Genomic DNA, 13785 nt, shown 5'->3' on the forward strand with positions numbered 1-13785 from the left:
GAGCTTCGGCCCATCATCATCCGGTGAGCCCCCAAATTCTGTTATGTATTGTATTTTTGGTGCCCTTGGATTACTTCGGTCACGATCATGCCGCCTTGAATTTGATGGAGAGTACGATCTTGATCTTGACCTGATAAAGTCAGCATGTTAACCATCATTTTAATGTTCTAATTATAAGTTGCATTCAAAAATATAAATCATCCAAGAAATCACCTTCTAGAACGTGAATAAGCTTCATATGTTGGACTTCTTCTAGACTCTCTGCAAAAACAATTCATGCATTTAGGTTATCTATTTGACTAGATTATATGGTGCATACTTTATGGTCAAATCATGCACCTGTAAGCACTCGACTTCCAGAGACCCGTGCTGATTCTCTCTCTTCTCTTTCTATTTGAGAAGCTTTTCTTCTTTCTTTACGACTCAGCTTCCTCTGTAGTTCAAAATGAATAATATAAAAGAAAATTGAGTATTTAAATAAAAAAATAATGACAATATCAGGATCGCCCTTCACAGTTTCTTTTTGTCTCCTTTCTTCTTCCTTGGCTTTTTTATCCATGTACACCATCCACCCATACCTCTTCACTCCAAATTCTTTAGCAATTATATCCATTCCTTCATCGTTGCTATCGTCACTGTTGAAATCCTCTTCGTCCATGTCATCGTCATCCTCGTCGTCATCATCTGAATCTTGATTATCATCTTTCACGTCCCCGTCATACGAGAATCCCACTTGTGAATATGAACCCTTGTTTGCTGGAGCTTGTGCTGTTTGAGACCTACCAAAGATTAAAAGAAATCCAAACTTGAAATTATCCCTTGATAAAGATTATTATTTAAACATCATATTCTGAGAAGAATGAGAAACCTGTCTAGTCCAAGTAAGCAGCAGTTTTAGCCTCCATTTCTTGGTTAACATGATGTAGACCTTCCTCATCGTTAACTGTTAATAGACAACAATGGCTTGTAAAATATGCATTGAAATAAGAAACAATACCACCTTATGGCAAGGACTCGTAAGAGTTTGCCATGTCATTCTTCGCTTGTCACTAACAGTAGATGTTTAAGATGACATTATTTTTTACAGTTAATAATATAAAACATGATCATCAAACCGAAAGAAGTACCGACATCCTCTACGTCGATGCTTAATTAAATCCCGGTAACACTCAAAACTAACAAACTCTTCTAATTCTTCTTCTTCCTCAGTCTTCTCAACGACACGAAAACGTCTAGAATCAGAATCTCTTATAAAATCAAGAAGAGCACGCCCATCAAATCTACAAAATAAAATTGAAAAACCAATTAGTGAGATTAATCATCAATGAACCTTCACAAACTGTCAAAAATTTTAGAAAATAAAGATCAGGGATACAATACCTGTCTATCATAACATCCTGTTTCCCGTTCCACGGAATCCTAATACAGGTACAAAAATAATCATCAGTTCAAGAAAATAGAGAAAGTAATTTCAACAATGATATTATATCTATACATTCTTATAAACTTCACAACAGCAAACAGAATTAGGTTCTCATATCACTATATGTTCCCAAGTCTCACTTAACGAGGGAAAAGAAAGGATTTAAAAAGATGTAAGAAACAATCGTGTTCCATAGTTCTTTTTTAAAAAAAGAAGAGAAAAATGAAGGAAAATTTATGCTTATTTCATTTGTTCCAAATCCTTCACATTATAAACATTTGGAAGGAATTAACACATAAAAATATTTACTTTTCTTTCCATTTTCTTCGAACTCGATAACACGGTAGTTTAATAAAATTTTCCCTTCCACTCCCTTGCTATTCTCTCCTTAACTCACTCTCCATTCTTTTCTTTTGTTTATCAAACCCGGGAACAGAAATTCCCCCAAATTTTTCAATCCGACTTCCGACGTTCCTAGAATAACGATTCCTATCAACAAGTGTCGTAGAACTCGCTAGGCGCTAGAATGAGGCGAATCAAAACCAATATTGCGGTTTTTAATAAAAATCGAAACTGACTCGTCAGTCTAATTCGGTTTGTTTTTCCGATTTTGGTTTCGTTTTACGGTTTTATGCACTTTCTCACAAAACACAAAACCGAATAAAAACCAATATTGCGGTTTTTAATAAAAATCGAAACCGAACCGTCGGTTTCTAATTCGGTTTGTTTTTTTGGTTTCGGTTTTGTTTTTCGGTTTTACGCACTCTCACAAAACACAAAACCGAACCGAAACCAATATTACGGTTTTTAAAAACCAATATTGCGGTTTTTAATAAAAATCGAAATCGAACCGTCGGTTTCTAATTCGGTTTGTTTTTTTGGTTTCCGTTTTTTTATTTCGGTTTTACGCACTCTCACAAAACACAAAACCGAACCGAAACCAATATTACGGTTTTTAATAAAAATCGAAACCGAACAGTGGGTTTCTAATTCGGTTTTGTTTTTCCGGTTTTATGCACACCCATATTTATTGCCTGTAAATTTATAACATATCATTATTATTTGAATTTAAAGGGTATATGTGAGGCGGTGTTTGAAAAAATAAATTACCTTCAAAAGAAGCAGTAGGTAGTTTAGTGATATCTTGCAACATTCATGCATTCTTCCAAGCATGGTAATCATCATCATCATGGTCTCCTTTCTTGAATTCTTTTTCTTCTCCATCTTCATCATCAGATGCTACATCTAACAATCACAAATCTCAATTCAATCAAAATGAAAAAGAAATAAAAGGTTAATAGTTTGTGTAATTATAATTTTATACCCTAAAACCAGAACATGCTTTGAATAAACCTAACTTAAAATTATTATAATAAAAATGTAAAATAGGAAAATAGAAAAGACTGCATTATGATATATGAATCTCAAATCCATCCCTAATTCCTTCACAAATTCAAAATTAAATATCAGATTCAATTTGTAGCAATTATCACAAATTCCATGTAATGTGCAATGTTTTTTCTCCAAATAATTTATAATTAACATCAATTCGTGGTAGAATTAAGAATATAATTTATAATTATTATCCACTTGAAGCAAGTATGCCATAATTACCTTCAATTTGAAGCAAAAGTAAACATATCAACATGAAGCAGATTAAACAAAAATTAATAATTATTATCAAACTGAAGCAAAATCAAAGCATAAGTCATTCGTTGATTATGAATTGTTATATACTGATGTAACATTATTAATTGTTATATACATGCATCAAAATAAAGGATATAAACGTACCTGGTTTTCGTGATGCGAACGGCAGTTGAAACCCTAAAAGTGGAATGTACAGAACACACACGATGGCTGTGATTTAATCGGATATAGGAGATGGGAGGTCGTCAATTGAAGAGTGAAATTGATGGAGCAATTAACGTGACTGTTAAAGCCAATAACTGATGACAGCCTGAATGCGCCGGAGATATTCAATTACACCGGAAACTCGTCGGAGAAATAATGAGGCAGTTAATATTACGCCGTCTCCTTTAGAATTAGGTTGTTTATAAGTATTATAATGTAATATATATATATAAATATATAAATAAAGGAAAAATAAGTAGTTTTAATAAGAATAAATCATTGTCATTTGATCACGCTAATCAATTGTTGAAATTTAAAATTACCAATAACCGACATAGTTTTCTAGAATTACTCTTTCATCATTAAAACCGACATAGTTTCCTAAAATTGTTCTTTCACCATCGTTTGTAATGCAAAATGTCAAAATTTCGTTGGTTCTTACCATTCCTAGGAAACTCCTTATTCTTATTTGAACCTTCATATATATATATATATATATATATATATAAATGTTCAAATAAAAAGAAGTTGCTTCCTCGGAATGGTAAGAACCAATAGAATTTTGACATTTGGCATTAAAACCTATGGTGAAAGAATATTCTAGGAAACTATGTCGGTTATAATGTTGAAAAAGTAATTCTAGAAAACTATGACGGTTTTTGCTAATTTTAAATCTCAACCATTGATTGATATGATCCAATGACTATGATTTATTCTTAGTCTTCTTAGGAAACTACTTATTTTTAGAATAACACTCCCCTATATATATATATTAGTTTCACGTATATTATCATTTATAATGTTTTTTTTAATATTTCTTTAATTGTCAAGGATACATGGTTTATGGAAGCATATTAAGAAAATTTATATGCAAATTTGGTTACTTCAATCCTAAATACAAGTATGTGGATAATGACAAAAAAGAAAATCTCTTTCTAAAGTCAAGTATTACACCTTATCAAGATTTTGTATGGTGAGTTACATGTATTCAAGTTTCACATCATTGATTCACTTATGGAGAAGGTTACTAAAGCAGACACTATTGTTAATAAGCATTATATTACATATCGATAGTTTGTATTAAATTTCTGTTTTAGTAATATTATTAAAAATATCTCATTAAGTAAAAATATAACCAACATGTATGTTTTTGTTTTGTACTATTGGAGTGGTGTTGAACAATATACCAGAAGTGACATTTTGTTTTAGTTTCTTTTAAAATGGTTATTGGCTTAATGCATCTTTTTTAAACTATTGTTCTATTGATCCATAGAACACCATTGACTACAATAGACAACAAAATTGCATTTAAATTTCAAGAATTTGGTTTCCCTTTGCAGTGTGTTTTGTAATGACGATAAACTTGGTCAATCATTATCTAGGGTTGGTTTGAAGTTGAAAGAACCCGTGTTCTCACATAAATAACTTAATGTCGCTTTATTAAGAGTTACAAGCAGACTTGGACTAAAGATTTTGATTGTTTATAAACAAAGTATATTGACCACTACAACCACAAACGTAGTGTACAAGGAATTTTTTACTTATTTGAAAAGCATTTGTGTAATGTGTATTTAGTAATTCCTGTAGTTTAATGTTAACTGTAATTGTATTAACTATATATGATCATTGTGATGCTAATTGTATTTAGCTTAGTGTTTAAATTTTAAAATTTACATCAATTTCCCGTGTAATACATGGGCCTCAAACTAGTATAATATAAATAAAAACCTTTGAAACTGCATTAAGAAAAATTGAGAGTTGTATAAGGGTGTTATCTTCTTGACTTATAGCAGTCTAATAGCTTGATGTGTTGCATAACACAGGGTTTTTATCCCATTTTACATGTATTTTACGTTTGAACTTTAACGATTATCAACCGTTTCGTACATAAAGTTACATATTCTCGATCAATGTAGGTATCATGGTTGAAGAGCATGGAAAACGAGTCCAAAGAAGAGGAAACGAGGCTTAACGAAGATCAAATCTGAAGCCGTTGAACATGTACGAAGTTAAGCGAGTAAAAGTCGAAAAATCAGGAATTAGCCTTGGCCGCACCATGCGACCAAGGGAGGCCTATATGGCTGTGCTACGCAACGCCCTAGCTTCCCAAGAATGTTTAGATTTCAACATGCCGTCTATTTTGTCTTATTTGGCCTTATGAATTTGTTTTTGGTTCATGTTTTGGCTTGTTAAGCAAGTTTAAATGATCTATAAATGGAGCGTTAACCCTAAATGAATATAATATCATTCCAGCTATCTCACACCTATTCCAAAGGAGTTAACGAAGGGGAGTAGCTGCTGGTTAGTTCATATTCTTTTCCGTCCGATATTTTAGTTGTTTTAACGTTTTCAAGTTCGGTTTTGTGTTTTAGACATTAAAACAAGTTCTAATTAGTTCGTAATGGATACTTTGAGCTTGTTTATCATTATTAACTGTTGTTCATTCATATTGCTTGGCTAAACTTGTTTGAATCGCTTAGGTTTGATGTTTAACGGTTGATTAATTAGTTTTTGGGTGTTAATCTTGTGTTTAATTGTTTAGTTATTGTAAAGTTCATAATTTTTGAAAATATTCCATGAACCTTGCTTCCATTATATGTATTTTAGGTTGCATTAGCCCTGGTAGTTGATTGTTGCATGAATTTGATTCTTGTAGTTGTTAATTGCTAGTTCGGTTAATACTGAGTGTGTCGATTGATTGTGGTAGATGTGTGCCATTAGGGTTTGTGTTTCTTGAGTCATTTAGGTCACTAGGATCATCCTATTTGAGTTGGACCAAGACCTTAGGGGTTATCTTATCTCTCTTCTTTAGTTAATTTAGTTACCTGTTGCGAGACTAGAATAGTTTGTAAGTTAAGTTATCATGTCCTTATTAGTGAATTACCCCTTTCTTCATAGGTTTGTAATTAGCTAGAGCCTTAGTGAGGATTTTGATTTTGATACGGACCAAGAAATAAATCATTAGGGTACGTTATTAAACAACTATGAATTAAAAGCTAAAAGACGCCGTTATGGTTTTCTGGTAAAACGGACTGTGGGGACCAGTTACCTTGATCTCATCCACCTTAGTTCATCTTTAGAATCCGGTTTCAAACACTTTTTTGCACCTGACCCATCTCATAACCGTTAATTCATCTTACCTAGGTGGTTCGTTTTCTTATTATCGTTAAGTTTCCAGATAGTTTCGTTAAGTAAGTTAAGTTAATTTAATTAGTCAAATTAGTTAAAAATGTAAAAAAAATAAAATCAATTAAAATATTATGCTTATGTAAGTCTTAGTTAGGGTTTAGTAATAAATCGCTTTCACGTGTCTTTGTGTTCGATACTCGGACTTCCTTGGTCTTTACTACGTATGATCGGTACACTTATCGGTTGTGTGAAGTTTTGATAGGTTAATTCGTTTAAATTTTAAGCTTAGTTGCGAGTCATAATTTTCATAATTACGTTTTCGCACATCAAGTTTTTGGCGTCGTTGTTGGGGACATGGTTTGACGCGATTAGAGAATGACCCGAGTTGGGAACTTGCTTGTGTATTTTCGTATTCTAGTTTAGATTAGTTTAGCTTAATTAGTTTCAATTTGTTTATTTTCTTTTAGTTAAGGGCGCTACGTGCTATTTGAAAAATAGTTATTTGCCTTTTTATTTGAGCTTACAATTGTTTATCCCACTAGTGCATGCCACACTGACGTTCACGGGGACCATCTGAGTTAAAACCTTTTCCCGAACACGAATGTGAGTTTAATAAAAGCACATCCAAAAGAAGTAGAGATGGGTGACGCACCACTACCACCTCCGAGGAGAACAGTTTCAGACCTGCCCGTCCGGCCAATGCTGGCGCGAGATCCGGCATCGCTCAACTAACCATCGTGGTAAACACTAATTGGCAGATTCCTTCTAATATTCTAACACTATTTACACTCTGCACAATTTCATGGGTTGATACACGAAAACCCGCACTCTCATCTCACTCGCATTGCTCATATCTGTGACATATTTAACCTCAGCAGTGGTTCTGAAGATGCTATTAAACTCCGCGTTTTTCCAATCTCACTCGCTGACCATGCTAGTATGTGGCTTGAATCCCTTCCACAGGGGTCCATAGCTACTTGGACCGCCATGCAAACCCAATTTCTCGAAATATATGATCCTCCGGCTAAAACCGCTCTTTGGCAAAATCAAATCCATTCCTTTCAGATGGAGGAAATCGAGACGTTCTACGAGGCAAGGGAGCGACTCAAAAATCTACTAGCTTTATGTCCGAACCACGGTTTCAAATATTGGGCAGTTGTTGAGAAGTTCTATAATGGGGTGACATACGCGACACAAAGCATTCTTGACACAGCTGCAGGAGGTAACTTGCTGATGATGAAGGATACCGATGAGTGCATAGACTTGTTCAATGGGTAAGCTGTAACAACTCGGTTTTCCAAAATATATTTTATTCATTGACCCGACTCGTTTTACGTTCGGGAAATTTTATCGATAAATGTATCGCGATATTCAAGTTAATATTATTTTATTAATATTACTTATCATATTTAATTAATATTAATATAACTACTTTGATTTATATGCAAATTCAGCCTAAACTTAAACTCTTACCCAAGTTTGTTTCCACCTTAAACCCCAGGGGACTAAACTGCAATTATGTTATAACCCATTTTCATAATCTGGATAACCCATATTCAATTCCCAAATCCAAACCCTAATTCATAATCCAATCCAATTGGGTTTTCTTGATCCTCAATTCTCGTCATTATTTTTGGAAATCAAATCAAGCTACGCGTTATTCTTACTGTGATCGGTCTGTCGACTCTATGTATTAGGAAATAATATCATTATTGATACGTATTAGCATATTATCATAAACCAGCCTTAACCTAGAAATTTGTTTATGCTTTAATCATCTATAATATTTCAATTAATTATACCCACGCAACCCTCTGCTCATCGAAATCAAGAACCCTAAGTATAATTTGATTATAACATCCTCTACATATCCCGTCTAGGATCAGTTCGTGTCGTCGCTTCCAAGATCCAATTAACCTTCTTATGATCATCAGTTAAGGTAATAGTTTTATGTAATAAACTCGCCGTTTGATCCTCAAATTTACCCTAACGTTAATCGAATCAATTCGTGACGGATTACGCGATTATGAATCCTAGGGTTCAAAAAATTAGATGGGTGCAGGGCTGGGTGGTTTTAAACAGTTGTTATCATGATATTAACATCAGACGCACTAGTGCAGTTGATTGGCTGTGGTGAGGTTAATACTCTGAGCCGGCCATGGTGCGGGTTCGAGTCCTGGCCATGGCAGTTTTTCTTATATTTGTGTGTGTGTTTTTTTAATTGTTTAATGGATCAAAAGGTTTTCTAAATTATACATATAGCTAATATTAACTAATCTATATTTTACTAAAACCGACATATAAGCCGGCCATTTTTCCGAACTTCAATTAAAACCATATATATATGTATATATATAGATATTTGGATTTATTAATGTTAAAATTTTAAAAGGTTTTATTTATTTAAAATATATATATTTTACCTTATGATTTTACATAATTATTTGGTCAAGTATTTTATAAAAGAGTATATTTTATATAAACGATATTGTTATTATCTATCATTTATTATTTAAAAGATATCTTTAATGATAATAACAATATAGTAAAACGTATTATTAGTTTAAAATAAATATTTAAAACGAATCACTTTATATAAACTATGAAATAATTATAAACATGTGATTAAGTATCTTTATGTATTTTATATAATTAAAAGCTTGATAAATAAAAGTTGTATTTCAAAGTAATAAAATTTATAATAAATAGCTTTTGTAAGATTTCGCTCAATATCGAATCCCGAACCTCTATTTTAGTTTTAGACTCCTTATTCAATTCATACTTATTCCGCAACTATTGTTACTTAGGATTTCTCGTTGGTAACTTCCGTAGAGTGTGACTTTTAATTACTACCGTTCTTACCGCGTTTGTTCATCTCTTGCTTAACTGCTAAGGTGAGTACCACATTTCCCTATTTTACCGCTTTCAATGTTTTGGGGACATATGCGTAAATATATTTCTCATTATATACTTATACTTAAAACTGCAACTTTGTCTTATGTGTTAACAACTTATACCTTACTTGTTTATGTGCTTATTTGCTTTGTATGCTTTCGCATTCGGAGAGGTCCAACATAATCTTAGTTTAGTATGATCATACGCCAGTCGTTAGCCTTTGTGCTTCTCGACATCTCAGTTGTACTTGCTCATTTGGTTATTTTGTTATTCTCATATGACTTGTTGCAACTACGTATTTTTGTTATATATACTATATGTACAACTAAACTGGTGTGTTGCTCACTCAACATGTGTTGTTGACAAAATTTTATTTTATACGCATATGCAGGTTATCGCTTGAATTAGTTGCAAGACTTTGTGAAGATTTAGTGAAGAATTATGTTAGAAACGATAAAATCAAGAATTAAATTTGTGTTTATTGTTTGTTTAATGATTTGTATTTTGTATTTGATTTATTTGGAAATTGAATAAAATTAATAGATATTGTCATATAAATATTGCATGATAGTACCTTGAGAGCTGTGCCAATCAGTTCGCGCCCCGGCATTTCCGCCGTAGGTTGGGGTGTGACATAAGCCATGAATGGATATCAGCGACCACCCACTAAGAGTACCAAGAACATCGACTCTATATCATGTGGCATACATTCGGTCGATATGAACACCACACTTACGGCATAGGTTGAGGCATTAACGAAGATGGTTAAAGACCTACAGGTGAAGAGTCAGCTTTGCTAGATTTGTTGAGGCGGTCATGATACGAATCAGTGCCCTGTAGATTTTCAGGAAGAGGTTGTTGACTTTGTAAGCTATCCAAAACGAAACCAAAATAATAATACTAATTCCTATAATTCGGGATGGAGAAGCAATCAAAACTCAAACTGGAGGAACGGAAATCAATCCAGCTTCCAGCAACGTCAAAGCCTATTCCAGGATTCCGACGAGGGGCCTAGAAGTGGAGAGAAGAAGCCTACCTTGGAGGAGATGATGGCACAGCAGACACAGATGCTATCCCAGCTCATGGAAAAAGAAGATTCCTGTCATAAATAAACCCAAAAGAAATTCCGTGAGCACGACACTTTCACGAAAAAATAAGGGAGCATCGATTCAAAATCTAGAGTGGTAGAGGGAGTGATAGCTAGTCATATAAATGAGAGGCCGTCGGGTACACTTTTGAGCAATGCCGAGCAAAACCCGAAAGGATTCGCAAAAGCAGTTGCGACTAGGAGTGGTGTTGGGGCACGTGACAGGAGATGACTACAGGAGGACTCGTTGAGGAGCCTGTGGTTGATGGAGAGGAGCAGGTAGACGAGGAGATTCATATGGAATCTCCACTGGCCAAGGTGCACTAGAGGCGCAGCCCAGCAAGTACACCATAAGCCGAGAAGCAATCCAAACCACCACCGAGAGTTTTTAAGCCTAAATTTCCATATCCTGGGAGACTTTAGATGGACAGCGATGAGGATTAGAACTCCAAATTCTTAGATCTTCGTAAGTAGCTTCATCTAAACGTTTTGTTCCTTAAGGCACTGACTCAAATGCCTAAATATGCCAAGTTCCTCAAGGAAATTCTCACAAATATGTAAAGTTATCCGAAGCGTCTTCTGTGACTCTTAGTGTTGGGTGATCTGCCATATTGCAGGGCAAGTTGCCTGAAAAGATTACCGATCCTGGGAGTTTCACTATTCCTTGCATCTTAGGCGAAGATACGGTTAGTCATGCGTTGGCCGACCTTGGGGCCAGCATCAATCTTATGTCGTATTCTGTTTTAGTAGATTAGGTATCGGTGAACCAAGGCCCACTAGGATGAGTATTCAACTCATGGACCGATCCGTGAAATATCCACGTGGGATTGTTGAGAACATGCTCGTTCGTATTGGTAAATTCATCTTCCCGGTGGACTTCGTTATTCTTGATATGAACGAGGATGATAGTGTCCCACTCATTCTAGGTAGACCTTTACTTGCCACCGCATAAGCATTGATCGACGTTCGGGATGGAAACTGATTATTCGAGTTGGGTATGAGAGGGTCACCTTTGATGTACGACAGTTTCTTAAACAGTCTAATAATATCTAGGACCAGATTGTATGACCATCACATGACTAATCATTCATAGTAACATCTAGTGCACTTTCTTCTTACCATTAAAGAGTCATTTACTTACGCTAGTTTGTCGAACCATTTTGCATCGACTCTAGACAAGCTAGCTCTCTATGTTTGAAATACGGTTAACCTAAGCTGCCACTCTTCAGTTGATTTACTAATGATTACTTAAAATTAACGCTAAATACGATTGGGGGCTCGATGAGTTGGTGGTTGGGTTTAAAGTGGATCAATATATTGGCAATCGTAGTTAATACATCAATTTGTTTCAAATGATTTAATAAAATAAAATAATAAATAAACCGAGACTTGTTATTTTAATCTTCGGTATGATCTTGTGCAGTTTACTTTTTCAGTGACGAAAAAGGTTTAAGTGTGGGAATATTGGATGTGTTGCATAACACATAGTTTTTACCCCATTTTTACATGTATTTTACGTTTGAACTTTAACGATTAACAACTGTTTTGTACATAAAGTTGCATATTCTCGATCAATGTAGGTACCATGGTTGAAGAGCATGGAAAACGAGTCCGAAGAAGAGGAAACGAGGCTTAACGAAGATCAAATCTGAAGTCGTTGACCGTGTACGAAGTTAAGCGAGTAAAAGTCGAAAAATCAGGAATTAGCCTTGGCCATGCCACACGACCAAGGGAGGCTTCCCTAGCTGCCCAAGATTGTTCAGACTTCAATATGCCGTCTATTTTGTCTTATTAGGCCTTGTGGGCTCGTTTTTGGTCCATGTGTTGGCTTGTTAAGCAAGTTTAAGTGATCTATAAATGGAGCATTAACCCTAAACGAATATAATATCATTCCAGCTATCTCACACATGTTCCAAAGGAGTTAAAGAAGGGAGTAGCTGCTGGTTCATTCAAATTCTTTTCGGTTCGTTATTTTCATCGTTTTAACGTTTTAAGTTCGGTTTTATGTTTAGACATTGAAACAAGTTCTAATCAGTTTGTAATGAATACTTTGAGTTTATTTATCATTATTAACTGTTGTTCATTCACATTGGTTGGCTAAACTTGTTTGGATCGCCTAGGTTTGATGTTTAACGACTGGTTAATTAGTTTTCGAGTGTTAATCTTGTGTTTGATTGGTTAGTTATTGTAAAGTTCATAATTTGTGAAAATATTCCATGAACCTTGCTGCATTAGATGTATTTTTGGTTGCATTAGCCCTGATAGTTGATTGTTGCATTAATTTGTTTTGTGTAGTTGTTAATTGCTAGTACGGTTAATACTGGGTGTGTTGATTGATTGTAGTAAGTGTGTGCCATTAGGGTTTGTGTTTCTTGATTCATTTAGGTCATTAGGATCATCCTCTTTGATTTGGACCAGGACCTTAGGGGTTAGCTTATCTCTCTTCTTTAGTTGATTTAGTTACCTGTTGCGAGACCACGTGCAGTTTTCTAGCTTTCGACTAGAATAGTCTGTAAGTTAAGTTATCATGTTCTTATTAGTGAATTACCCCTTTCTTCCTAGGTTTATAATTAGCTCGAGCCTTAGTGAGGATTGTGATTTTGATAAGGACCAAGTAATAAATCATTAGGGTATGTAATTAAACAACCGTGAATTAAAACCTAAACAGACACCGTTATGGTTTTCAGGTAAAACTGACTTTGGGCCAGTTACCTTGATCTCATCTACCTTAGTTCATCTTTAGAATCCGGTTTCAAACACTTGTTAGCACCTGATCCATCTCATAATCGTTAATTCATCTTACCTAGGTGGTTCGTTTTCTTATTATCTTTAAATTTGTTAAGTGCCAGTTAGTTTTGTTAAGAAAGTTAAGTTAAGTTAATTAGTCAAATTAGTTAAAAATAAATAAAACAATAAAATCAATTTAAATATTATTCTTAGGTAAGTCTTAGTTAGGGTTTAGTAATAAAATCGCTTTCACGTGTCTTTGTGTTCGATACTTGGACTTCATTGGTCTTTACTACGTATGATCGGTACACTTGCCGGTTGTGTGAAGTTTTGTGAGGTTAACCCATTTTAGTTTAAAGTTTAGTTGCAAGTCATAATTTTCAGTTACATTTTTGCACATTATAGCTTCTGTTGAGACTGTTGGGATTTTTGAGTGTGTTATCTTTACGATTTATAATAGTCTTACAGTAGCTTGTGCAGTGGTGTGGGTTAGAATTCGAGGGTCTAATTGTATTTGATGAGGTACCAATTTATAAAACTTTAATAATAAAATAAGACAAAATAGAAAAACTCGTCCTTTATGTTTTTACGCTTTTTCAGTGGTTGTCCTTTAGCAAATGATGTGTTAAAAGTAGTCAAATAAAAATACGTTAAAACTAGACACTAAGTA

At 34.3% G+C, this 13785-nt stretch overlaps 1 pseudogene across 1 annotated transcript; it reads right to left on the reverse strand.

Moving 5' to 3' along the window:
• Nucleotides 1–331: 331 nt before the first annotated feature.
• LOC143573436 (uncharacterized) lies at nucleotides 332–2576 on the reverse strand (annotated as a pseudogene). The gene is made up of 7 exons (XR_013142429.1): nucleotides 2534–2576; nucleotides 2445–2457; nucleotides 1381–1419; nucleotides 1132–1280; nucleotides 869–943; nucleotides 494–779; nucleotides 332–433 (listed from the first exon to the last, which is right to left on the reverse strand). The product of XR_013142429.1 is annotated as an uncharacterized LOC143573436 (transcript).
• Nucleotides 2577–13785: the final 11209 nt, after the last annotated feature.

The sequence above is a fragment of the Bidens hawaiensis genome, unplaced genomic scaffold (genome assembly GCF_021521415.1).
Source record: "Bidens hawaiensis isolate Kalapana, Puna unplaced genomic scaffold, B.hawaiensis_p1.1 tig00026425_1, whole genome shotgun sequence".
In the NCBI taxonomy this organism is placed as follows: Eukaryota; Viridiplantae; Streptophyta; class Magnoliopsida; order Asterales; family Asteraceae; genus Bidens; species Bidens hawaiensis.